The sequence below is a fragment of the Lissotriton vulgaris genome, chromosome 1_2, assembly GCF_964263255.1.
Source record: "Lissotriton vulgaris chromosome 1_2, aLisVul1.2, whole genome shotgun sequence".
Taxonomy (NCBI): Eukaryota; Metazoa; Chordata; class Amphibia; order Caudata; family Salamandridae; genus Lissotriton; species Lissotriton vulgaris.
The window spans coordinates 317,775,098-317,799,743 of NC_141686.1; the positions used below are offsets into that span (position 1 = coordinate 317,775,098).

Below are 24,646 nucleotides of genomic sequence, written 5' to 3' on the forward strand. Positions count from 1 at the left end.
GAGTCCTGTCACAATCAAGCGTCTTTCATAATCAGAGGCAATGTTTAATCTGTTCATTTGCATATTCATGGAACTGTCATCTAGAAGCCCTCCACACACAGCCAGCTATAAGGAGTCCAGATATATATAGATATACACAGCCCTGGCATACACAGCCCTGGCACACACAGCCCCGCTGCCACCTCACAATGAGAGCCCGGTGTGTTTAGAGTGCAGGTATAGTGAGTGCAGATATATATACACAGCCCTGGCACACACAGCCCTGGCACACGCAGCCCCGCTGCCGCCCCACAATGAGAGCGCCGGTGTGTTTAGTGTGTGGCATAGTGAGGGCAGATATATATACACAACCCTGGCACACACAGCCCCGCTGCCACCCCACAATGAGAGCCCGGTGTGTTTAGAGTGCAGGTATAGTGAGTGCAGATATATATACACAGCTTTGGCACTTACTGAATCTTGGCACATACAGGACCCTGGCATGTAATTCAGAGAGCCAAGCATTTGATAGCTCCATATTCTCTGAATAAACACCAATTAAACCTTTTGTAACTTAACAAAATAGCAGCAATCCTATATGTGGTAATGATAATTATGATAAAGGTTTTAATACATTCTAAGGCTCCAATGGTTTCAGTAAAACCCATTTTTGAACCGGGGCACTCCCTGTCGTCATTTTTCACCCTCTCTGGCTAGCCTCTGTCTCTCCTCTTCTTCTCTTCATCGTCATCTGCTGTGGTATTGTTACAATGGACTCATTTGCGCTCGCGCAATGCCCTATACAAGTTAGCATTCACGGCACCATTTTATTTTTAGGCGCCATTTTAGGGTGTTTGAAACTGATCTTTTTCAATTCAGAGGAAAGACCTTTTCTGAGTTTTTTTCAGAACATTTGTTTTTTTTTCAGTAATGAATACACTGTTCAAGTCAGCGTATAACTTTCTCACTAGATAGACACCCTCTCCGCCTTGTCTGGTGGTAGGCCCAGGATGGACCGACCTTCGACTATGCTAGTTTGTGTAAGATATGAGCGCTGAAATCTTTTTTTTTATTTCACTGTCCAGCTGCATCTGCTTGGAAAATCCCACTGTGGGCCCGGTTATGAAACGTACATAATGTATCTCAATGCTTGTTGATTTCAGGTCCCCCTGTAGCACTCCTAGCGACTGTACAGATGTGGAGTGCATTTGAATAAACAGTTATTGCTTTCTATTCTCTACTGTCTGACCGCCTCTTATGATGCGCGGAAGGCTGAGAGGAAGTCATTACTGACCCGTGTGGCCCTAAACGGGTCATTTCCTTCAGTTGGTGCCTGAACAGGATGTCCTTCGGGTGACTTGTGTAGGATGAGTATGCTCTGCTTCCTATGGTCACCCCCACTTTTTGCAGTGATTTTCTGGTTTTTCGACTTCAGACTGGCTGTTGCCCTGCTAATCAGGACCACAGCCTAGCTGTTCTCTCTCTACATTGATACCATGTACTTTAGGTACGTACCAGATTCGTTATTGGGTCACCTTTGTAAGCCCCTGTATAGTGTACCATAGGTACCCAGGGCAAAGGTGCACCCAAGGCCTACCAGGGGCTGCAGCATGTATTATGCCACCACTGGCTGGCCCTTCAAACTGACACCACAGGTCTGTTCACACAGCCTGGGTAAGGTGGCGTAATCACCCCTTACTTAGATATAGTATACCTATATCTACTCTATATATAGACACATAGTAACCTATAAGTCACTACTATGGCAGGCCTTAACAATCCTGTAGGCATAGTGCTTGGTTTTGTGTGAGAGGGTGCCCTAGCATGAGCTGAGCCCCTCTGCAGCTTTCGGAACCATCTCCTTATAACTGTTCTATGATATAGCCATACCATATACTCTTAAGTGCATTATAATCCTCGTGGTTAATGCTAACTTTGGTTTGGCTTCATCAAAACATGTCGTGTAAGGTGTCAAACACTTTGGAATACTACCCCTCCTCCCCCACCAGTCCTGGCGGCGGGGGTTGCATTCCACCCTTCTAGAGGGAAAAGAGATGTAGTTACTGCTTTACCCGGTTAAAGTTAAACAGAGCCTCAGCCTCACAAAATGGATGCTGCAGCCAGACACGAGTCTGACCTCCTGCTGCTGGACGAAACTCCGGCAGGGGAGACCTGGACAATAGGTTTCCTGTCCAGGGAGGTGCCAGCACCTCCCCAGACAGGCAGATGTGTATTGGGGCAGGGTGGGCTGCATTCAGAAATGCTTTTCCAGACACTGCCTGGGGCACACAAGGTGCTCCATGCATAGCCCGGTTCAAACCAGTTGCTGGGGCACTCCAGCCCCACTCTGGCGCAAAACTGGACAAAGGGAAAGGGATGTAACCACTCCCTTCTCAGGTCCACCCATAGGAGGGACCTAGGCAGGTAATCCAGCCCCCATCCTTAGTATAAGTGTAGGAGCTGTGTCCCCAGGACTTTAGATTATCCTGGACGAATCTTCACAAGACATATCCCTGACCTTCGATGTTCCATTTCAACTGGAAGACGGAAGACATCTCCCTTGTGATCAAGGAGTGACCACCCTGTGCAAACAGGCACCACCAGTAACTTGCCGGCCTGCATTGTTGAGGCTCCCGCCGGAACTCAAAGACTCTGCGACTCAGGACATGGACTTCCAGACATCTCTGACCCTGCTCGACGCTCCCAGCAAAGCTGAGACCTGTGGCAGACACGAGAGACGTGGGACTGGAACTCCTGGACATCCTGCATTTTGCTAACTGCATCGACCCCCGCGGTAACTCGCTGTTGTACTTTGGGGTACAAGAAGCCTCAGACCCGAGCACCATCTGCACTGAAGCTCAGCCCTCCACACTCCACGAGTGCCCCGTGGGGCTTGCTCTGGCATTTCAGCTCGACACTTCTTCCCGGTTCCTAGTCCGTTGGCTAGTGAACGCCCGGAGGACTCCATCTTGAATCTAACTTGTTTTCCTGGTTGCTCCAGGCTTGCTCCAGCTTCCCTATAAAGGAGAAGCACCACAGACCTTGCTGGTCTACACCGAAGCCAATCTTCGTCTCCTGTGTGGATTGCGTTAGCCACGGCTTGTTGGGTCCAATCCAGATCCTGACACTGCAGTCAACTAGATCCTTCGTGGGACAGCTCGAATCCAGCTCCTGGTCGTCGTCGACACCTTCTGGACCTCTTGGCTGCAGAGACAAGCTTCACCTCTTCAGCTGAGATCATAGCGACATCGCCTGGTTACTTCCTGGTACCTTCCTGGTCATTGGCTAGTGACCCAGACTCTGGCCCCTCTGCTTTCAGGTTCTTCAGATCTTTGATCCACCCTTGTATCCACCCGGACACTTTTCCTCTGGTTGCCTGCAGCACTTCTTTGCAGATCTCCATTGAAAACAACGACGAAACCCGACACCAAAAGGCACCTATGCACCCGGCTTCCCTGGGTGAGGTAACACGAGTACTCCGGTGCTCCTGTGGGTCTTGACTCTCGAAGTGTCGTAGTCTAAAGGGGTTTTGTCGTAGTCCATCCGGAAGTGTCCTTAAACAGTAACTTTGTAACTTCTTTGTTTCCCATAGAAAGTCAATGGTAACTCGCGGCTGTGTTTAGACACTGCACGCCTCTCCCGTGGGACTCCTAGTTCCAAACCTTTGGTTGTTTAGAGTAGCCCTAGGGATTCCCTAGGGCCTAGGCCTACTTTCTATTTCAGACGTGGTTCTTATATCACTATTTTAGTATATGGTTTGTGAGGCCCCTAGGGCATAACTGTATTTGTGCAACTTATCGTATGCTAATTAAGTAACTTGTATTGTGCTTTTACCTCTGACCTTATAAAGAGTGCAGAGGGGTTGTGTTTAGAATAAATACAGATATATTTGATATATACCTTGTGTAGTGTCCTTTCATTTGGTACTCAAGGGATTATAATTGGTAAAACAACCAGCTTCACATGCTCTCTGAAGTCTTAGCCTGATGACTCCTGGTCCATGCTACCACTAGGATTGCTTTCTATAAGGTTGACTTTACAACTACCATCAATAAGGGTCGATTAGACTGGTGCAAGGTGCCCACTAGAACTAGTGGACATCATATGCCAGGCTAACTTCTCACAACTGATACATCCTTTTTGCACAGACGGGGGGAGGTCGAGGACATCGTCCGGTCAAACTGACGGCTCAGAGACCCCCGCACGAAGAGTGTGTCTGTTACTCACCGCTGCTCCTTCTGTCTTTCCGGACAGTGCCTCGCCCAGTGGTCATTCCGACCTGAGTCATGAACGGTGAAACCCTTGATCTGACGGTTTGGTCTGAAGAGTCGGCAGTGGAGAACTGGTGTGTTTGTACTACTGATATCAGACTACATTTTTGGGGTTTTTTATGTGGATATGGGACCATTGTGGTTTGAGTTTGTTACGGTCTAAGAACTGTTTTGGTAAAAAGTGTTTACAAATACTTTGCCAGGTGAAATAATGATTTTGTTTTCTTTTGCCATGCCAGGGCTTAGTACATTTTGAAATCTGTGTTGTTGTTCAGCATATGCCCGGTTGGAAGAAGCTCAGCTGGCAGCTTTGAAGGCACTCGTAATTCTGATGTGTGTGTGAAGCATGGTCTTGACCCTTTTATGTTTAGGACACTATGGCACAAATATACGAGGGACAACGCTGAGCTGCAGTGGCCTTTGACGGGCACCTTTGATGAAGAAAAGTTTTTTTTTTTTTACAGGAACAGTTTAAGAGACGAAGAAGGCAGTCTATCTTTGATTCTCTTAGAACTTGGTAGAAAGAGGCTAAGCAAAGGTTGTTAAAAATGGAGAAAGAGGCACGAAAGGGAGGATGCAGACATTGACACAGAAAGCTGTAGCATGTGATAGAGAAAAACTGGAGACAGGAATTGAATGTGAGGATAGGAGATTTCGGTCGCACATTGAGAAGTCCTACCTGGCCAAAGAGGAAAATGACAGTTTTGTAGAGGAGTTGTTAGATACTTGACCCCGCCTCCTTACGCCCCGCATAAGATATAGCCCACAGTTCCTTTACAGTCACAGCAGCCTGTTTGATCTGCTCCGGTAGCCCCCGTCTCTATGGCTGTTATTTCAGCAGCTCTGGCTACGGCGTCCCCGTTCTTTTTCTTTCTTTGCCATCTTTGACGACTACGATCCCTGGTACATCTACTGTTCTGACTGCTGTGTCCTCTGTTCTTTCTCCTCCGGTGCAAACATTGACTACAGCCGTTCCCACTACTCCTCCTCCGCCTATGGTTGCTCACCCTCTGATATCCTTGGATGTTGACACGCCTGTACAAGGGTTTTGAAGACAGGGATTGGGCGAGATTTAGGGAGCGAGTGGGTCCGTTGATGTGCTCTGGACTAGGTGAGGATGAGAAGGAGGTATGAAGACAGGCTATGAAGTGGGCTAGCAATGCGCTTTATAGCACTGAGGTTATTTGGCAAGTTGTGTGTGAGTTCGAGCCTTTTCTACAGCAGCGCGTTCTTCAACATGTCTGCTACATTGATAGACCTTTGTCGCACGCACATCAAAACGGTGCCCCACAGGTGCTATTTGATATTAGGGATCGCGTCGATGTCGCTGATCTAGCGTCCGGACAAAGGCTCGCAAATGTTGTTACTATAGTTTCTTATAGAGGCCGATTGTATAAAAAGAGCCCGACTCACATATCGCAGTTTCCTATGCGTGAAGTCCACCCAATTTATCATCCAGAAATACCCGAGTTAACGGATCGGAACGGAGCGGTCACAATACCGGCCGTGGCTGCTCGCTTTCAGGAGGAATGGGTTTATACTCCATGGAAAAGAAGTGAGGTTTTAGCCCTTAAGGCTACGCTGCCTGATCCTAGAAACAATCCCGCTGCCCATTATAAGGAGTTAACAGATGCTGCCTCTTCGACTGTAATGACTCTTGCTGATATTGAAATGTTTTTTGGTCTTCTTGTTCCAGTCGATATTTAGCGGCAGGTGTGGAGAAGTGTGGCTCACTGGTTAGAGGAGGCAGACCCTGATGCAGAGGTCAGACCGGGACCAGGGTTCAATTCCCGACTCGGCAGGGTCTTGAGCTAAAAAAAAAATGTCCACGGACTCGATAATTCTCGCCTCTGTGCCTACTCGAATCATGGGTCCCACTCTGCAACTCTGGGCAATAGCTTGCTTAATCTCCACTACGGCGGCCCACCGCGATGGGATGCCTGGTCTTCACCTTGGGGGTGCCCAGTAGGGGTTATCTTGCAGGTAAAGCCAGGACGGGTTCCCAAAGCAAGCGCTAAGAGACCTGACGGTGATTTGGCGCTATATAAATCGAAATTAACATAACATACTCACGATCATGGTGCTGATGAGAGTGGGACATCATAGGAGGCGGGGGTGAGACGGGCCACGTCTCGGGGCCACGGGGCCCCCTCTTGAATGCGTGAGCCCGTGACAGGCAGTCTCAGGAGCAGGCAGATGAGAGAGACAGCCCCACGAGACCCTGGGGTAGAGAGCTGCGGGGACAGATGTCCCGTCAGATGCCCACAGCCGCCACTGGTGACCTGAAATGACCCGCCTCGTGACGCCGGATGAGGACACAGCTCCAAAGGCATCGGTTCCTCTCTCAGACTTCTGTTTCCGGAGCAGACGCTGCTCGAGGGAGCGCGGGATCAGCATGAAGCGCTTTAATAAGGGACATGAAATCTATAGAATAACAGAACCCCGGGAAGCCACTTAATAGGGTCGCAAAATGACTGTGAAATGATGGAAAGTGCCCTCTCCGGTGGATGGGCGGGCTCTAGGAGACGAGGTCCTTTCCTGCTCAGAGGGTCGGAGTTGTTGTGCTTTGCTGTTGCAGCGGGTCCCCTTCTCGCCCTCCTTCCTTCAAAACGCTGGCATGGAATGGTTTGCCGCATAAGACATCAGAATCCTCCCGGTGCACAGGCCCATGATTGCACGAAGCTGGGCTTGACTATCGCCGTGTTTCATCCCCCGGTGCATCATGGTTACGGTAGTCCCCATGAGCGCCTACAAGGACTTGTACACGTTCAGCGCTACATTTATGTGGCCAAGAAGCGCTCGTGTTATACAGAAACTCCACCAAGCCCCGGCGCGGCGGGGTGGTCATCCCTCTGAGCTGTGCACTTCACCAGGTCACGTGCACAACGTCAGGCGGGGAGGCCGCGGGCTAAGGTGCGAATTTCTGCGTCATGAGATGCGATCTGACTCCGTGGCACACTGTGTGATCCTCGTCATGTCCCTCCGATCGGATTCGTGTGAGCTCCCAGTGGCGGCTCAGTTCGTTGTGGGTGCCACACGTGACACAAGGCCACTGGGAAGCAGAGGTCAGAAGCCCCCCCCCATTGCCGCGCCTCCTCCCAGTGCTAATGATTGAGGTTCACCCCCCTGCCCCCCCCCCCCCCCCATTGAGGTTCACCCCCTGCCCCCCCCCCTTCCTCATCGCCTTCCCATGTCCAGTCTTCCCACCGAGTGGTTCTCGCAGTGTGTGAGGGGCTCTGTGGCAGTGAGAGACCCCCAGCAGCAGGCTTCCAACCCCAGGGCGTCGCCTCTTACAGACGTGCGCCTGGTTACGCAGTGGCTTTGGGTGGTGTGCCTACAGTTACGCAGTGGCTTTGGGGGTGCTCCTAGTTACGCAGTGGCTTTGGGGGGTGCGCCTAGTTACGCAGTGGCTTTGGGGGGTGCGCCTAGTTACGCAGTGGCTTTGGGGGGTGCGCCTAGTTACGCACTGGTTTTGAGGGGTTGCGCCTAGAGTTATGCAGTGGCTTTGGGGGTGCTCCTAGTTACGCAGTGGCTTTGGAGGGTGCGCCTAGACTTACGCAGTGGCTTTGGGGGTGCGCCTTGTTACGCAGTGGATTTGGGGGGTGCGCCTAGTTACGCAGTGGCTTTGGGTGGTGCGCCTAGAGTTACGCAGTGGCTTTGGGGGGTGCGCCTAGAGTTACGCAGTGGCTTTGGGGGGTGCGCCTAGAGTTACGCAGTGGCTTTGGGGGGTGCGCCTAGTTACGCAGTGGCTTTGGAGGGTGCGCCTAGAGTTACCCAGTGGCTTTGGGGGGTGCACCTAGTTACGCAGTGGATTTGGGGGGTGCGCCTAGAGTTACGCAGTGGCTTTGGGTGGTGTGCCTACAGTTACGCAGTGGCTTTGGGGGATGCGCCTAGTTACACAGTGGCTTTGGGGGGTGCGCCTAGAGTTACGCAGTGGCTTTGGGGGGTGCGCCTAGAGTTATGCAGTGGCTTTGGGTGGTGTGCCTACAGTTACGTAGTGGGTTTGGGGGTGCGCCTAGTTACGCAGTGGCTTCGAGGGGTGCGCCTAGAGTTACACAGTGGCTTTGGGTGGTGTGCCTACAGTTACGCAGTGGCTTTGGGGGGTGCGCCTAGTTAGGCAGTGGCTTTGGGGGGTGCGCCTAAAGTTACACAGTGGCTTTGGGGGTGCGCCTAGTTACGCAGTGGCTTTGGGGGGTGCGCCTAGAGTTACGCAGTGGCTTTGGGTGGTGTGCCTACAGTTACGCAGTGGCTTTGGGGGTGCGCCTAGTTACGCAGTGGCTTTGGGGGTGCACCTAGTTACGCAGTGGCTTTGGGGGTGCGCCTAGTTACGCAGTGGCTTTGGGGGGTGCGCCTAGTTTTTCAGTGGCTTTGGGGGGTGCGCCTAGTTACGCAGTGGCTTTGGGGGGTGCGCCTAGAGTTACGCAGTGGCTTTGGGGGGTGCACCTAGAGTTACGTAGTGGCTTTGGGGGTGTGCCTACAATTATGCAGTGGCTTTGGGGGTGCGCCTAGTTACGCAATGGCTTTGGGTGGTGTGCCTACAGTTACGCAGTGGCTTTGGGTTGTGCGCCTAGTTACGGATTGGCTTTGGGGGGTGCGCCTAGTTACGCAGTGGCTTTGGGGGATGCGCCTAGTTACGCAGTGGCTTTGGGGGGTGCGCCTAGTTACGCAGTGGCTTTGGGGGGTGCACCTAGAGTTATGCAGTGGCTTTGGGGGTGCGCCTAGTTACGCAGTGGCTTTGGAGGGTGCGCCTAGACTTACGCAGTGGCTTTGGGGGTGCGCCTAGTTACGCTGTGGCTTTGGGGGGTGCGCCTAGTTACGCAGTGGCTTTGGGGTTGCGCCTAGGTACGCAGTGGCTTTGGGGGGGGTGCCTAGTTACGCAGTGGCTTTCGGGGGCGCGCCTAGTTACACAGTGGCTTTGGGTGGTGCACCTAGAGTTACGCAGTGGCTTTAGGGGGTGCGCCTAGAGTTACGCAGTGGCTTTGGGGGGTGCGCCTAGAGTTACGCAGTGGCTTTGGGTGGCGTGCCTACAGTTACGCAGTGGCTTTGGGGGTGCGCCTAGTTACGCAGTGGCTTTGGGGGTGCACCTAGTTACCCAGTGGCTTTGGGGGTGCGCCTAGTTACGCAGTGGCTTTGGAGGGAGCGCCTAGAGTTACGCAGTGGCTTTGGGGGGTGCACCTAGTTACGCAGTGGCTTTGGGGGGTGCGCCTAGAGTTACGCAGTGGCTTTGGGTGGTGTGACTACAGTTACGCAGTGGCTTTGGGGGGTGCGCCTAGTTAGGCAGTGGCTTTGGGGGGTGCGCCTAGAGTTACGCAGTGGCTTTGGGGGGTGCGCCTAGAGTTATGCAGTGGCTTTGGGTGGTGTGCCTACAGTTACGCAGTGGGTTTGGGGGTGCGCCAAGTTATGCAGTGGCTTTGGGGGGTGCGCCTAGTTACGCAGTGGCTTTGGGGGGTGCGCCTAGAGTTACGCAGTGGCTTTGGGTGGTGTGCCTACAGTTAAGCAATGGCTTTGGGGGGTGCTCCTAGTTACGCAGTGGCTTTGGGGGGTGCGCCTAGAGTTACGCAGTGGCTTTGGGGGGTGCACCTAGTTACGCAGTGGCTTTGGGTGGTGTGCCTACAGTTAAGCAGTGGCTTTGGGTTGTGCACCTAGTTACGCAGTGGCTTTGGGGGGTGCGCCTAGTTACGCAGTGGCTTTGGGGGTGCGCCTAGTTACGCAGTGGCTTTGGGGGGTGCGCCTAGTTACGCAGTGGCTTTGGGGGGTGCACCTACAGTTACGCCGTGGCTTTGGGGGTGCGCCTAGTTACGCAGTGGCTTTGGAGGGTGCGCCTACACTTACGCAGTGGCTTTGGGGGTGCGCCTAGTTATGCAGTGGCTTTGGGGGGTGCGCCTAGAGTTATGCAGTGGCTTTGGGTGGTGTGCCTACAGTTACGCAGTGGGTTTGGGGGTGCGCCTAGTTATGCAGTGGCTTTGGGGGGTGCGCCTAGTTATGCAGTGGCTTTGGGGGGTGCGCCTAGTTATGCAGTGGCTTTGGGAGGTGCGCCTAGAGTTATGCAGTTGCTTTGGGTGGTGTGCCTACAGTTACGCAGTGGGTTTGGGGGTGCGCCTAGTTATGCAGTGGCTTTGGGGGGTGCGCCTAGAGTTACGCAGTGGCTTTGGGTGGTGTGCCTACAGTTACGCAGTGGCTTTGGGGGGTGCGCCTAGTTACGCAGTGGATTTGGGGGGTGCGCCTAGAGTTACGCAGTGGCTTTGGGGGGTGCGCCTAGAGTTACGCAGTGGCTTTGGGTGGTGTGCCTACTGTTATGCAGTGGCTTTGGGGGTGCGCCTAGTTACGCAGTGGCTTTGGGGGTGCGCCTAGTTACGCAGTGGCTTTGGGGGTGCACCTAGTTACGCAGTGGCTTTTGGTGTTGCGCCTAGTTACGCAGTGGCTTTTGGTGTTGCGCCTAGTTACTCAGTGGCTTTTGGGGGTGCGCCTAGTTACGCAGTGGCTTTGGGGGGTGCGCCTTGTTACGCAGTGGCTTTGGGGGTGCGCCTAGTTACGCATTGGCTTTAGGGGGTGCGCCTAGAGTTACGCAGTGGCTTTGGGGGTGCGCCTAGAGTTACGCAGTGGCTTTGGGGGATGTGCCTACAGTTATGCAGTGGCTTTTGGGGGTGCGCCTAGTTACGCAGTGGCTTTTGGGGGTGCGCCTAGTTACGCAGTGGCTTTGGGGGTGCGCCTAGTTACGCAGTGGCTTTGGGGGTGCGCCTAGTTACGCAGTGGCTTTGGGGGTGCGCCTAGTTACGCAGTGGCTTTGGGGGGTGCACCTAGTTACGCAGTGGCTTTGGGGGGTGCGCCTAGAGTTACACAGTGGCTTTGGCGAGTGCATCTAGAGTTATGCAGTGGCTTTGGGGGTGCGCGTAGTTATGCAGTGGCTTTGGGGGGTGCGCCTAGAGTTATGCAGTGGCTTTGGGTGGTGTGCCTACAGTTACGCAGTGGGTTTGGGGGTGCGCCTAGTTATGCAGTGGCTTTGGGGGGTGCGCCTAGTTATGCAGTGGCTTTGGGAGGTGCGCCTAGAGTTACGCAGTGGCTTTGGGTGGTGTGCCTACAGTTACGCAGTGGCTTTGGGGGGTGCGCCTAGTTACGCAGTGGATTTGGGGGGTGCGCCTAGAGTTACGCAGTGGCTTTGGGGGGTGCGCCTAGAGTTACGTAGTGGCTTTGGGTGGTGTGCCTACTGTTATGCAGTGGCTTTGGGGGTGCGCCTAGTTACGCAGTGGCTTTGGGGGTGCGCCTAGTTACGCAGTGGCTTTGGGGGTGCACTTAGTTACGCAGTGGCTTTTGGTGTTGCGCCTAGTTACGCAGTGGCTTTTGGTGTTGCGCCTAGTTACTCAGTGGCTTTTGGGGGTGCGCCTAGTTACGCAGTGGCTTTGGGGGGTGCGCCTAGTTACGCATTGGCTTTGGGGGTGCGCCTAGAGTTACGCAGTGGCTTTGGGGGTGCGCCTAGAGTTACGCAGTGGCTTTGGGGGTGCGCCTAGAGTTACGCAGTGGCTTTGGGGGGTGTGCCTACAGTTATGCAGTGGCTTTTGGGGGTGCGCCTAGTTACGCAGTGGCTTTGGGGGTGCGCCTAGTTACGCAGTGGCTTTGGGGGTGCGCCTAGTTACGCAGTGGCTTTGGGGGTGCGCCTAGTTACGCAGTGGCTTTGGGGGGTGCACCTAGTTACGCAGTGGCTTTGGGGGTGCGCCTAGTTACGCATTGGCTTTAGGGGGTGCGCCTAGAGTTACGCAGTGGCTTTGGGGGTGCGCCTAGAGTTACGCAGTGGCTTTGGGGGGTGTGCCTACAGTTATGCAGTGGCTTTTGGGGGTGCGCCTAGTTACGCAGTGGCTTTGGGGGGTGCGCCTAGAGTTACGCAGTGGCTTTGGGGGGTGTGCCTACAGTTATGCAGTGTCTTTTGGGGGTGCGCCTAGTTACGCAGTGGCTTTGGGGGGTGTGCCTACAGTTATGCAGTGGCTTTTGGGGGTGCGCCTAGTTACGCAGTGGCTTTTGGGGGTGCGCCTAGTTACGCAGTGGCTTTGGGGGTGCGCCTAGTTACGCAGTGGCTTTGGGGGTGCGCCTAGTTACGCAGTGGCTTTGGGGGTGCGTCTAGTTACGCAGTGGCTTTGGGGGGTGCACCTAGTTACGCAGTGGCTTTGGGGGGTGCGCCTAGAGTTACACAGTGGCTTTGGCGAGTGCATCTAGAGTTATGCAGTGGCTTTGGGGGTGCGCCTAGTTATGTAGTGGCTTTGGGGGGTGCGCCTAGAGTTATGCAGTGGCTTTGGGTGGTGTGCCTACAGTTACGCAGTGGGTTTGGGGGTGCGCCTAGTTATGCAGTGGCTTTGGGGGGTGCGCCTAGTTATGAAGTGGCTTTGAGAGGTGCGCCTAGAGTTACGCAGTGGCTTTGGGTGGTGTGCCTACAGTTACGCAGTGGCTTTGGGGGGTGCGCCTAGTTACGCAGTGGATTTGGGGGGTGCGCCTAGAGTTACGCAGTGGCTTTGGGGGGTGCGCCTAGAGTTACGCAGTGGCTTTGGGTGGTGTGCCTACTGTTATGCAGTGGCTTTGGGGGTGCGCCTAGTTACGCAGTGGCTTTGGGGGTGCGCCTAGTTACGCAGTGGCTTTGGGGGTGCACCTAGTTACGCAGTGGCTTTTGGTGTTGCGCCTAGTTACGCAGTGGCTTTTGGTGTTGCGCCTAGTTACTCAGTGGCTTTTGGGGGTGCGCCTAGTTACGCAGTGGCTTTGGGGGGGTGCGCCTTGTTACGCAGTGGCTTTGGGGGTGCGCCTAGTTACGCATTGGCTTTAGGGGGTGCGCCTAGAGTTACGCAGTGGCTTTGGGGGTGCGCCTAGAGTTACGCAGTGGCTTTGGGGGGTGTGCCTACAGTTATGCAGTGGCTTTTGGGGGTGCGCCTAGTTACGCAGTGGCTTTGGGGGTGCGCCTAGTTACGCAGTGGCTTTGGGGGTGCGCCTAGTTACGCAGTGGCTTTGGGGGTGCGCCTAGTTACGCAGTGGCTTTGGGGGGTGCACCTAGTTACGCAGTGGCTTTGGGGGGTGCGCCTAGAGTTACGCAGTGGCTTTGGCGAGTGCATCTAGAGTTATGCAGTGGCTTTGGGGGGTGCGCCTAGAGTTACGCAGTGGCTTTGGGGGGTGTGCCTACGGTTATGCAGTGGCTTTTGGGGGTGCGCCTAGTTACGCAGTGGCTTTGGGGGTGCGCCTAGTTACGCAGTGGCTTTGGGGGTGCGCCTAGTTACGCAGTGGCTTTGGAGGGTGCGCCTAGAGTTACGCAGTGGCTTTGGGGAGGGTGCACCTAGTTACGCAGTGGCTTTGGGGGGTGCGCCTAGAGTTACGCAGTGGCTTTGGGTGGTGTGCCTACAGTTACGCAGTGGCTTTGGGGGGTGCGCCTAGTTATGCAGTGGCTTTGGGGGGTGCGCCTAGAGTTACGCAGTGGCTTTGGGGGGTGCGCCTAGAGTTATGCAGTGGCTTTGGGTGGTGTGCCTACAGTTACGCAGTGGGTTTGGGGGTGCACCTACTTATGCAGTGGCTTTGGGGGGTGCGCCTAGTTACGCAGTGGCTTTGGGGGGTGCGCCTAGAGTTACGCAGTGGCTTTGGGTGGTGTGCCTACAGTTACGCAATGGCTTTGGGGGGTGCTCCTAGTTACGCAGTGGCTTTGGGGGGTGCGCCTAGAGTTACGCAGTGGCTTTGGGGGGTGCGCCTAGTTACGCAGTGGCTTTGGGTGGTGTGCCTACAGTTACGCAGTGGCTTTGGGGGGTGCGCCTAGTTACGCAGTGGCTTTGGGGGGGTGCGCCTAGTTACGCAGTGGCTTTGGGGGGGTGCGCCTAGTTACGCAGTGGCTTTGGGGGGTGCACCTACAGGTACGCAGTGGCTTTGGGGGTGCGCCTAGTTACGCAGTGGCTTTGGAGGGTGCGCCTACACTTACGCAGTGGCTTTGGGGGTGCGCCTAGTTATGCAGTGGCTTTGGGGGTGTGCGCCTAGAGTTATGCAGTGGCTTTGGGTGGTGTGCCTACAGTTACGCAGTGGGTTTGGGGGTGCGCCTAGTTATGCAGTGGCTTTGGGGGGTGCGCCTAGTTATGCAGTGGCTTTGGGGGGTGCGCCTAGAGTTACGCAGTGGCTTTGGGTGGTGTGCCTACAGTTACGCAGTGGCTTTGGGGGGTACGCCTAGTTACGTAGTGGCTTTGGGGGGTGCGCCTAGAGTTACGCAGTGGCTTTGGGGGGTGCGCCTAGAGTTACGCAGTGGCTTTGGGTGGTGTGCCTACTGTTATGCAGTGGCTTTGGTGGTGCGCCTAGTTACGCAGTGGCTTTGGGGGTGCGCCTAGTTACGCAGTGGCTTTGGGGGTGCACCTAGTTACGCAGTGGCTTTGGGGGTGCGCCTAGTTACGCAGTGGCTTTTGGTGTTGCGCCTAGTTACTCAGTGGCTTTTGGGGGTGCGCCTAGTTACGCAGTGGCTTTGGGGGGTGCGCCTTGTTACGCAGTGGCTTTGGGGGTGCGCCTAGTTACGCATTGGCTTTAGGGGTGCGCCTAGAGTTACGCAGTGGCTTTGGGGGTGCGCCTAGAGTTACGCAGTGGCTTTGGGGTGTGTGCCTACAGTTATGCAGTGGCTTTTGGGGGTGCGCCTAGTTACGCAGTGGCTTTGGGGGTGCGCCTAGTTCTGCAGTGGCTTTGGGGGTGCGCCTAGTTCTGCAGTGGCTTTGGTGGTGCGCCTAGTTATGCATTGGTTTTGGGGGGTGGGGGTGCACCTACAGTTATGCAGTGGTTTTGCGGGGTGCGCCTAGAGTTATGCAATGGTTTGGGGGGTCGCGTAGAGTTTTGCTGTGGCTTTTGGGGTGGGGGCGCCTCGAGTTATGCAGTGGCTGTTTTTCTTGGTCACTGTTCCTCATGGCACAGGGCTGGATTAACCATTAAGCAAAATATTCCTGAAAGACCGCTCCCAGGCAGTCCGTATTGGCCAGTTTACGGCCCCCAAATCAAAAAACTACGCGCGGGGTCCCACAGGGCTCCTCGCTCTCCCCACACCTGTTCAACCTTTATCTTCTCCCGCTGATCAGGTCTCTGAAGGAAAGGAAAGTGGTAACCTTCAATTATGCAGATGACCTGCAACTATTGTTCACAATCGACAACTCTCCCCGTAAATATCTGACTTCCAGTCTACCATGCAATTCATTCGTCACTGGATGGACTGCAATCACCTAAAACTAAATCCAGGCAAGGCCGAACTAGTCCTGAGGGTTGCGCTCGCAATCTGTGGAGCCCACATTATTGGCCAAACAAATTTGGACCCCCCCCCCCAATTCCCTCCTCCTCAGTGAAAAGCCCTGGGGGTCACCATAAACAATGACCTTTCCCTGAAAACTCACAGGCTCTGTGATCTCCACCTGCTTTTTTCAGCTGCGTACAATTAGGAAGATAAGCAGGCTACTTACCCAAGCAGCTCTGATACAGGTCCTGATAGGCATGGTCCTATCCGGTCTAGACTACGCCAACGCAATCTATCTTGGCTTACCACTCGGCCTTACAAAACGGTTACAGATGGTACAGAATCAAGCGGCCAGACTGATTTTCAAACAACCCAGGTGGCAACATGCCTCCACCCTCCCAAGGAAGCTGCACTGGCTTCCTATTCCCCAACGCTGCGCATTCAAAATTGGCCGTCTGGTGTTTAAATCCCTGAATGGCCGGAGCCCTAAATCTATAGACAGCCTCATATCAAGCTACACCCCCTCACGCAACCTCCGCTCGGCTCATCGCCAACTCTTGGCAATCCCTACCTTCAAGCTGAAGAGTCAAGAGGGTTGCAGATTTGCAACTCTGGCCTCAGAATGTGGAATTCCATCCCCTTGGAATTCAGGTCAGGCACCGATCTACTGAGATTCAGGAAATCCCTCAAAACATGGCTGTACATCCAGGCCTACGAATAAACTGCTCCCGGTTCGGCATTTCCTAGTATCAGCGCCATGAAACCAACCGGTGTACGAGCGCTTAAAAAAAAACCTTTTAATATAACATAACATAACATAAGCAGTGTTTAGGGCATTGAGGGAAGGGAGGGGGGCACCACAGACATTTTCATTGCCGGATTTACCATGGACCATGTGGTGCAAGACGCAGATGGTGCAGCTGAGCCTATAAATACAGTGGACGTGTGCAAAAATCATCTTTTTCCATTTTACTGTAAGTTGTGTTTTATTTAGAAAAAGATATATTCAATTTTACAGTTTCTCATTGTTTGTATTTATATTTAGATATGTATGGGGGCACCGCAATCTTTTAAGTGCTTACGGCCTCTAAGGTCCTAGAGCAGCACCAGCGCCATCAGCGGCCGACGGGAGGGCGCCATGAGGTAAACCCTGGAAGCTGGAACAGTCCGGGTTCTTTGATCCATCACCTTCCTTCATTGTGGGACAGGTTGTTTGACTCACACTTCGATGAAACGTTATTGTTATGTTATTGAGTTTTGTGTAGCGCTTGTGTACCCGAAGGTGTCTTGGCGCTGCCTTGAGTAAGGTGCTCTGACTGGGGGCAGGTTCAATATCACCCCCTTAATTCTTAGAAGAGCCACGTTTTCAATGCTTTCCTGAAATGTAGAAGGTTCTGGGACTTTTTCAGTTCAAAGGCCTTAAATGCAACTCTTTCTTTCATAAGCAGTTGGTTCAATGCTTCAGGTGTTGATTCAAATTTGGGAAGGCCGAAAATGAGACGAGCGGCAGCATTTTGTAGGGTTTGAATTTGGATAACATTTTTTGTTGCAATCCGATACATAATCCATTGCAACAAAGTTAGAAAGAATTAATGCCGACATAACCAATTTTTGAAGATTAATGCGGATAACGGGTAACATTTTTTCCGGCTCTTCAAAAGGAGGATGACAGAAGAGGCTATTTCATGAATCTGGTTTTCAAAGGAGAGTTTTTTGTCAAAAATAACACCCAGATTTAAAAAAACTTTTCCACTGTGTGTTGTCGACAAGTAAAAACTCCGTCTTACCCGAGTTTAGTCTCAGGCAGTTTTCGGCCATCCTGGTTCTAATACTTTCCATACTGAGGCGGAGTTGGGAGCTGTGTGGGCGGGTTTCCAGTGACAGACACCATCATTTGGGTGTCGTCTTGCGTAGGACACAACTGAGAAGCCAAAGCTTTTGACACGTTTAAACAAGGGTCTAAGGTACAAATTGAACAGAGTGGGGCTTAGTGGAGCCCCCTGAGGAACACGGCAGAGAAGGTACCACAATGTAGAGGCAAAGTTTTCTAGAATGAGGTATTGATTAGGGGTGAGTGGAATTTGCGTAGTCGCGCTACGCAAAGCTTTGTGAAATGGTAAAAAATCTCCAACTTGTGGAATTGCTTGTTCCACCCTTTCGCAATGCTTTTTTCCTGTTCGCGAATGCTGTTTGCGTGCTCAGGGGGAAATATCTTGCAAACACTCATTTTGAAAGCTCAAACAAGTAAAAAATTCAGCGAAGCCACGGATCGCGGAATTTTTGGCAATTCTGCGTTCTCCGTGGAACGCGAAATTACCCAAATTCCGCGAGCGGAACGGAATTTACCGCCCAGGCCTAGTATTGATCCTTGTCTGCAAGGAAGGATGCCAGTCTTTGTCTCTGATACCTAGGTCCCACAAACGATTGATCAGAATGCGATGATTAACGGTACCAAATGCCGCTGACAGATCTGAAAGTATCAGGGCCGCGTTGTCGCCCTTCTGAACGACGGTTCTTATCCTCTCTGCAGCTCCTGTTAGAGCCGCTTCGATGCTGGGCTGGATCCGAAAACCATTTTGTGAATCATTTAGAGGCCGTTTTCGTTAATGAAGACAGATAACTGCTGATTGAGAGCTTTGTCTAGCATTTGGGCTGGCACGGGCAAGCGGGATACAGAGCGATAATATTTGGATCGGACGCTGGGTGAGAGTCCTTTTTTAGATGGAGGCGAATGGCTGCTTTCTTCCATGGCTTAGGGAATGTGCCTGTATGAATAATCTCATTAAAAGTGGGTGTAGTTGTGCAGAAATAGCCTTGTTTGCAAGATGCAGCACGCTGGGGGGCAGGGGGCATCGGGGAGCCTGATTTAGCTCTGGACAGTAGGGTTTGGACTTGCTCTTGGGATAGGAGGATAAAATCAGAACATTGAGTGCCAGTTGCTGGTTGGAGACTGTGGCGGCTTGATGGGCCGGGAGAGTTAGGGAAAAGGTGGAGAAAACACAGAGGAGGTTTTAAAAAAAAATATTTTTTATTGTGCACAGCCTAATAACTTTACATAGTCAGTCATTGGGTATTCAAATAAATTGCAGAACAGATACAGATACATTTTAGACGGTGCTTTCGCCATTCATTGCCTTGACAGTCAGTTTTCATCATGATCAACAACTTCAGGCTCATCAAGGGGTGAGGGGGGGGTGAACAGTGAGGGCACACATATTTCTATGATAGGCATTCTATTTAGTACACATCTGGGATCACTTTTTCAGACATCCCCTGGAGACATACAGTTTTTCCAGGGACATACACATGACTTGTTTCCACGAGTTGAGACCGGGAGCTTCCCTCACTCCCCACTTTCTAGCGATATTGCGCTTAGCCACCATATGACCCAATGCTGTTCAGATTTCCTCCTTGCTACTCTAATCGGTCGCCCCCAATATATTAAGCAGAAACATCCCTGCCTTTAGATTTATGTCTTGGCCAAGCACCTCCCCCATATACTTAAGCGCATCTATCCAGTACATACGGATGATGGCGCAGACCCACAGAATATGTATGTATTACCACAGTTTCACCTCCAGCCGTGCTCTGCCCTATACCCCATCCGCACCAAGGCTGACCCAGAATAGTATATTCTATGGAGAATTTTTAACTGCACCAGTTTAAGCCCCGAGGAGATTGCGACCTCCTGGGGGGAGGTGAGAGCCTCTACCCAGTCTTCATCATCCATTTCTGCTATGCCGTCAGACCATTTTCCCCAAAGCCGTTCAAGGGGGTCGGGTGCGTGATTAACTTTCGGTAGGTGAGGGATATCGATTTTTGGTGCATGTAGCCATCAAGGAGACGGTCCTCCAGTGGCATTGCTTCGGGTAGTGTCTCCCCTAGCGGGATGATTGCACACAGGACACGTCTCTTTTGGTAGTGTCTAAAGAATTCTGAATATGCCAGGTCATATTCGCTTTGCAGTACAGAAAAGTCCACCCCCTTGCCCTGTTTCCACACATCTCCCACCTTAGACAATCCAAGGAGTTCCCATTTATCATAGCCCTCGGTGTTACGTAGTGTTCGCAACAGGTAGGAATCCCATAGGGGCGCCTGCTCGATTTTCTTGTTCCAGCCCACACTTTTGTGAGTTGTGTGCCAAATCTGGACTGAGTATGACGTAGGTCCCATCAGTTGTAAAGCAACGGGTCCGGAGTAGAGTGCCCTGGCATAGGAACCCTTAGGTAGGAGCCATCTATCCATTTGGTATCCCAGGCCAATAAGGGGTCTATAAGTACCCTGGTTAATAGCTGCCAATTGCGGAGCCCAGTAGTATCTCTTGGTGTCTGGGAGTCCGATCCCGCAGTCATACCATCCCTGGACCAATTTGAGAAATATTTGTGGGGCCCCCTTTACCCACAGGAGAGTCCTCTGTTCGCTCTTTATTGCAGCGAAGAAGGACGCTGGGACTGGAGTGGGCCAATTGTGCAAAACATATAGTAAGCGAGGTAGGGCCATCATTTTAAATAGTGCAGCCCTGCCCTACCGGGACAGCGGGACAGATTTCCAATGTTCTATAGAAAAAAATGTAAATTGATACTTGTATAGCGCACTACTCACCCGCAAGGGACTCAAGGCGCTTGTACGAATACTGCTGTGGTACCGGTCCTGGCTTTCCCTGTGAGGCGTCCACTCCTGGGCACCCCCAAGGTGGAGGCCAGGCATCCTTAGCTTTGTGGGGGCCGTTGTGGAGATTAAGCAAGCTATTGCCCAGAGTTGCAGAGTGGGACTCCATGATTGGAATAGGCACCGAGGTGAGAATTATCAGGTCCGTGGAATTTTTAGCCCAAGACCCGCCGAGGCGGGGAATTGAACCCTGGTCCCGGGCCAGACTTCTGCATCAGGGTCTGCCGCTCTAACCATTGAGCCACACTTCTCCACATCACTTCTATGTCACTGCAGCGGTGGTCGTAATACATCTTGGGATCGGTAGTAATATATATGCCTAAGTATTTAAAGCCATTTACTGCCTCTGTCACATTACAACCCCAGGGCAAGAGCGGAAACCTTCCCCGTAGCACGTAGAGCACCGACTTGGACCAATTAATGGCATATCCAGAGTATCGGACAAAGGTGTGGAATGTATCCAGGGCTCTGTTTATCGAGGCCCTCGGTGACGCTGGGTATAGCAGAATATCATCGGCATACAGGGAAATGCATTCTTCCCAATCCGCTGCCCATCTCAACCCTCTGATTATGGGGTCTCCACGGATCCAGCTCGCCAGGGGCTCCAGTGCCAGGGCAAAAAGCAAAGGGGACAGAGGACATCCCTGTCTCGTTCCCCTTCTGAGAGCGAAGATCCGAGACTTTTTATTGTTTACTACCACCTGTGACAACGGTTCAGAATAAATGAGTTCCACCCATCCAATAAATCCGGGGCCAAACCACATCTTCTCCAACGCCGCAAAGAGGTAGGGCCACTCAATGGTATTGAATGCTATTGTGGCATCCAATGACACCACTACTGCATCTTCTCTCAGGGTGTCCACTCTCCCCAGCACCCCGTAGAGCCGACGGAGATTTAGAGAGGTATTTCTAGAGGGCATGAAGCCCGATTGGTCAGGGTGGACTTCAGCATTCAGTAATGAGATAGGCCTATATGAAGAACACTGGTCCCTAGGTTTGCCCTCTTTATGGATCACCACTATCGTGGCGAGTCGCTGATCTTGAGGAAGTCGGCCGATTTCTCGGCGGTCTTCATACATTGCTTTAAGACATGGAGCTAACTTATCATGCTTTAATTTGTAAAGTTCTATCGGGACCCCATTAGGGCCCATCGCCTTCCCTGACTGTAGGTTCCTGACGGCACTTGCCACTTCCTCAACCGTGAGTTCACCATCAAGTAGTTCTCTATCAAGCTTGGATTTTAAAAGGATTTTCTTTGTATTTTGACCCGCTTTTGCGCTACCGTTCATTAGTTCCTTATATTGCTCTTCTTATGGCGGTGGCTATTGTGGCCCGAACCACGCCATGGTCACAGGTTATTTGACGCAGAATGGAGCCCCTATTGGAGGGACAGATTTAATTTTTGTTGTTGAGGCGGAGGCAGCATACCGCTTCAAGGTTTTCTAGTCTTTGGTTACGTTTCCGGCAGTGGATGGGAATGACAATTATTTTCACGTATATAATGCCTCCGCGGTCCAGCGAGATGATCGCCCTTATCGATCACTTGAAGTTCCGTTGACAACTTGGCAGCACACCATATAGTTTAATGGCGCCCTACCTCAGTCTGTATCTACCCAACACCCTGTATTTCATGCTCATACCTTGTATCTTCTGTATTTATACCTGATGCACTGTACCTTAGGACTCCTAAAACTTGGAGCCTAGAGCTTAGAACTTAGAACTTAAAACTTAGCGCTTAGAAGTATTCACTTTCTGCTTAGTACTTCAAACCTAGCGCTTGGAACCTAGTGCCTAAAACCTGTGCTTAGAACCTAGTGGTTTGAATTTAGCGCTTTAAACTTAGCGCTTAGAACCTAGCGCTTTGGCCATATTACTTAGACCCCTCTTTGCCTGTCTAAATAATCTTACCCTTATAAGTCCTTCCCCTCTTACCCTTGTGTATTTTGGTAACCAGAATCCCCTGTAGTCGTAGACGGGGTGCAGAAATAACCGACCTGAAGTTCCTAATAAGGCTCCTTTACCTTTTCAAGTGCGCGCACCTGGGAGTTCAGGGAAGCATCTTCTGCTCTGCACTTCTTAAAGTGCCAGCACCTGGTCCTTTGAGTGCACGGCACCGAAATCTGTAGAAGAAAAACAACACTTTACTCAGGTAACACAAGAACGCACATCTATTTAGAGGCACCGAGGGAGTGTGATGGAGAACACCAGTCACCAGACTCCCCTCGAGGCTGAAACACAGGCAGTATATATACACATCTCCAAGGTCAGAGTTCAGAGGTCATCGGCCTCCCTGCAAGAGGCTGGTTCAAAGTAAATGTTATTTTAAGCAAGGTTCCTGCATAAAGACACTGTTTCAGATTTCCAAAACACCGGAGTAAGTAAAATGCTCAGCAGGTTAGCCTTGTACAGCGATATGTGGAAAGCAAAGTGTGGGGACAGCGACTGCTTTAACTTGTGGGGATGTCAACTGTCTCAACGTGTGGGGACAGTGAATGCCTCAACGTGTGGGGACATCGACTGCCTCAACGTGTGGGGACAGCGAATATCTCAACGTGTGGGGGCACCGAATTTCAACATGTGGGACAGCGAATGTCTTAAAGTGTGGGGACATCAACTGTCTCAACGTGTGCGGACAGCGAATGCCTCAACGTGTGGGGACATCAACTGTCTCAACGTGCCGGGACAGCGAATGCCTCAACGTGTGGGGACAGCGACTGCCTCAACGTGTGGGGACAGCGACTGCCTCCACGCGTGAGGACATCGACGGCCTCCACGCGTGGGGACAGCGAATATCTCAACGTGTCGGGACAGCGAATGCCTCAACGTGTGGGGAATGCGACTGCCTCAACGTGTGGGGACATCGACTGCCTCCACGCGTGAGGACATCGACTGCCTCCACGCATGGGGACAGCGAATATCTCAACGTGTGGGGACAGCGAATACCTCAACATGTGGGACAGCGAATGTCTCAATGTGTGGGGGCAGCGAATGCCTCAACGTGTGGGGACCGCGAATGCCTCAACGTGTGGTGACAGCGAACGTCTCAACGTGTGGGGACAGTGAATGCCTCAATGTGTGGGGACAGCGAATGTCTCAACCTGTGGGGACAGCGAATGTCTTAAAGTGTGGGGACAGCGACTGCCTCAATGTGTGGGGACAGCGAATGTCTCAACGTGTGGGGCAGCGATTGCCTCAACATGTGGGGACAGCAAATTTCTCAACGTGTGGGGACAGCGACTGCCTCAACGTGTGGGAACAGCGACTGCCTCAACGCGTGGGGCAGCGAATGCCTCAACGTGTGGGGACAGCGAATGTCTCAACATGTGGGACAGCGAATGTCTCAATGTGTGGGGGCAGCGAATGCCTCAACGTGTGGGGACAGCGAATGCCTCAATGTGTGGGGACAGCGAATGCCTCAACGTGTGAGGACAGCAAATTTCTCAACGTGTGGGGACAGCGAATGTCTCAATGTGTGGGGACAGCGAATGCCTCAACGTGTGAGGACAGAGAATGTCTTAACATGTGGGGGCAATGAATGACCCAACCTGTGGGGACAGCGAATGTATCAACGTGAGAGGACATTGAATGTCTCAAAGCATAACCTGCCTTTTTGTGTTCTTTCAGGGTGGACAGGGATGAAGAGAGGCCTGCAGAGATATTCAGGTGTTGAAAAGAGGAGCACTGGTCAGGAGGCCATCTGCGCGTTTGTGCGCAAGCATGCACACACACACATGCATGCTCACAGACACATACATGCACACACATGCATGCTCACAGACACACACATGCACACACGCACAGGCACACACACACGTGCACACACAGACGCACATGCACACAAACACACTTGATTTTCTTCTCATCATGGTCACTGCTGTGCTGTTCATTTATCTTCCACACTAGTGACCCTGGATTTACAGGACACATATTACCATGTCCTGAAAAGGAAGGCAGTCAGAGGTTTGTGACGACTGCAGTTCAGGAACACTATCTTCAGTTCAGAGCATCCCTTCAGCCTGTCCTCTTCCCCAGGGTGTTCATGTAGGCACTTGTGCCCACTGTTCCTTTTTTAGGTTGAGAATCAGCGCGCATGCGCTGCCTGCAAGACCTGTTGTAATTACTAAAAAGACTGATCCCGCCTGCTACCACCTGCTACTTACCATAGGTTGGCCCCTGCGTCGCTAGTCTTCCCTGCTTCCTAATTGGTTTGGGCACCCGAAACGTCATTTTCGTTTATAGGTGAAGAGCACCGCTCAAGTACAGACTAATTTGCTTGCCTAGTGCCCTCTGCTGATGCAGGCACAGTGTATTCCATTGCCGGTTACATTTTATCTGTCTGCCCCTTCAGCCCCAACGCTCGTTTTCTACCGTTGGTTTCAGTGATCGCTTTGCACACTCCATTGCATTTTTGTATTTTTTTAAATTATATATGTGAATGTGGCCGCGCTTTAATATAATTAGCGGGACGCACTTCAAAAACGCGCTGTCCGTGCGATGTTCTTTAACCATGACTTACCTT

General features: G+C 52.3%; 1 protein-coding gene across 6 annotated transcripts in view; it reads right to left on the reverse strand.

Moving 5' to 3' along the window:
- SLC43A3 (solute carrier family 43 member 3) overlaps positions 1 to 24,646 on the reverse strand; it is a 468,756-nt gene that overhangs the window by 355,505 nt on the left and 88,605 nt on the right. For 4 of the 6 annotated variants that reach the window (XM_086953361.1, XM_086953355.1, XM_086953354.1 and 1 more), the window contains exon 2: positions 22,149 to 22,247. The gene's annotated coding sequence lies outside the window, so the exon portion shown is untranslated. Of the gene's footprint in view, positions 1 to 22,148; positions 22,248 to 24,646 lie in introns of those variants that run through there. The other 2 variants (XM_086953364.1, XM_086953357.1) reach the window with 1 other exon arrangement.